Source organism: Trichechus manatus, unplaced genomic scaffold (assembly GCF_000243295.1).
Source record: "Trichechus manatus latirostris isolate Lorelei unplaced genomic scaffold, TriManLat1.0 scaffold00072, whole genome shotgun sequence".
Taxonomy (NCBI): Eukaryota; Metazoa; Chordata; class Mammalia; order Sirenia; family Trichechidae; genus Trichechus; species Trichechus manatus.
The window spans coordinates 4,171,994-4,175,023 of NW_004444008.1; positions in this window are offsets into that span (position 1 = coordinate 4,171,994).

Here is a 3,030-nt window from a genome sequence, read left to right on the forward strand (position 1 = left end):
TAAAATAAGCCAGCGAAAACAGATCAAATACATTGTCAATCTAACTGAAGTATTTTTATGTAACCCAATCCCTCCTCCCCGTTACGGGGGAGGGAGGAGGGGAGCTCACCATACAGTGCAAACTAAACAGAACTACTAAAACGCCTTTAAAAGGGGACATTTGGAACACAGTATCGTCTACTGTAATGATAATGGATTCCCACAGCTCTTTTCAAACATTTTATCCTTTCCTTGTCAATGCATTTTCTGGTAATTCTGGATTGCTTCTAATTGCTAGGCCCATTAAATACCCATCACTTTTATTTATTATGTGACAAAGCCTTTATTTCTTAGAGGCTTTTTTCTGTAGAACAAGAGTTTTATCTGTATTTTCATCCTTTTCCACAGCATTTTTCATTTTTTGCTAAACAGACAGTCTTTCATTTAGATAGTCAAGGACCTTCTAATATAGAATAACACTTTTCTATGGAAGAGATGCTTTAGTGATGTGCTTTGAAGTCAGGGCGATAGAAGGTCAGACCCATTTCCATCAGGTACTTCTCGTGACTCTGGGTAGGTGACGGAGACCCCCAGCCCCTTTCTTCTTGTATAAAGCCATACAGACTTTGTGTGGCTGTTGGGTGTTTTTTCTCACTAAGGCTAGACTGACTATTATTATTCGAATCATGCCTACGTTACACCCTAAATAATTATTTACTTTATTGCCACAAATTATTCTGAAGGGCTCTTATGGGCAGGGGGTGGGGGAGATCAGTCTTTAGCTATGATACGCATTTGACTACAAGAGTGTCTTTGGAGATTATATATATATAACTTCATTCCCTCTCAGTCTCGTAGCACTGCCATAGAGAAATACCACAAGTGGGTGATTTTAAAGAACAGAAATGTATTTTCCCACAGTTCTGGAAACTAAATTCAGGGCATGGCTCTACGGGGAGGTCCGTCCTTGTCATTTCTGGTTCTAGCGGCTGCAGCAATCCTTGGCGTGCCTGGGACTGTCAATGCATCTGTCTCCTTCATCCATCTTCCTCTTTCTCTTGGGGTGTCTGTGTGTCTAACCTGCTCTTTTTACATCTCAGAAGTGATTAGGTTTAGGACACACCCTACTCTCATATGACCTCTTAAACACAAAAATCCCCTATTTCCAAACAGGTACAGGAGTTAAAATTCCAACACATATTTTGAGGGCCCAATTCAATCCGTAACACATTCTTACCCACATACATGGTCACACTCTGGTGTGAGATGGGACAGGAGGAAATAAAAATCCTGAAACAATCTCAAACCATAGTCAATTTTTTGTGCTGACCAATCAACAACATAGGAATATCCAAAACACAAACAAAAAAATTACAGGTAGATGAAAGATGGACCAGTTTCCACTCACTTTGAAAGATGTATCAGCTACCACTTCTAATTGATTAAGTAATTTGTTACATGTACACCTGTCAGAGTAGGGTGTGTCATAAACCTAATCACTTAGGAGTTATAAAAAGATGAGAATAGACACAGAGACACACACAGGGGAAAGAAGAAGACAGACAATGGAGCCAGAGGCATCTACAAGCCCAGGCACGCCCAGGATTGCTGGAAACTACTAAATGTTGGTCACGTTTACTTATTCTCAACGCCTATTACACAGGCCAGTATTTTCACTCACATTTTAAGAACATAGATAAAGACATGGAATAAATGTGTTTTATAGGGGAAATTGGCCCCACATCTGGTATCATCCTTTAAAGAATCCTTTCCAACTGCAATAGCCAAACACCAGGTACAAAACACTTCTGAAGGCATGTCATTTCATGGATGTCTGAAGAGACTCTGAAACTTGCTCTTGAATGGAGAGTAGCTAAAGCAAAAGGAAGAAATGACAAAGTCAAAGAGGTGAACAGAAGGTTTCGAAGAGTGGCTCAAAAAGACAAAGTAAAGTTTTATAATGACATGTGCAAAGAGCTGCAGTTAGAAAACCAAAAGGGAAGAATACACTTGGCATTTCTCAAGCTGAAAGTACTGTAGAAAAAATCCAAGCCTCAAGTTGTAATACTGATGGCTTCTATGGTCAAAATATTGAATGACAAAGGAAGTATCAAAAGAAGAAGGAAGGAATACACAGAGTCACTGTACCAAAAAGACTTGGTGGAGGTTCAAACATTTCAGGAAGTAGCATATGATCAAGAACTGATGGTACTGAAGAAAGAAGTCCAAGTTGCACTGAAGGCATTGGCGAAAAACAAGCCTCCAGGAATTGATGGAATACCCTTTGAGATGTTTCAACAAATGGATGCAATGCTGGAAGTCCTCAAGAAATTCAGGTACCTGGTTGGCTATCTGGCCAACCTACTGGAAGAGATCCATATTCATGCTCATTCCAAAGAAACTTGATCCAATGGAATGAGGAAATTATCAAACAAAATCATTAATATCACACGCAGGTAAAATTATGCTGAAGATAATTCAACAGGGAACTGCCAGAAGTTCAAGCTGGATTCAGAAGAGGAAGTGGAATGAAAAATAACATTGCTGATGTCAGATGGATCTTGGCTGAAAGCAAAGAATACCAGAAAGATGTTTACCTGTGTTTTATTCACTGTGCAAAGACATTTGACCATGTGGATCACAAGAAATTATGGATGGTATTTCAAAAAACGGGAATTCCAAAACACTTAACTGTGCTCATGTGGAACCAGTACATAGACCAAGAGGCAGATGTTTGAACAGAACACAAGGATACTGCATGGTTTGAAATCAGGAAAGGTGTGCATCAGGGTTATATCTTTTCACCATACTTATTCAATCTGTATGCTGAGCAAATAATCCAAGCAGCTGGACTACATGAAGAAAAACGTGGCATCGGGATTGGAGAAAGGCTCATTAACAGCCTGCTTGCTGAAAGTGAAGAGGACTTGAAGCACTTACTGATGAAGATCAAAACCTAGAGCCTTCAATATAAGTTACACCTCAACATAAAGAAAACAAAAATCTTCACAACTGGACCAATAACCAACATCATGATAAATGGAGAAAAGA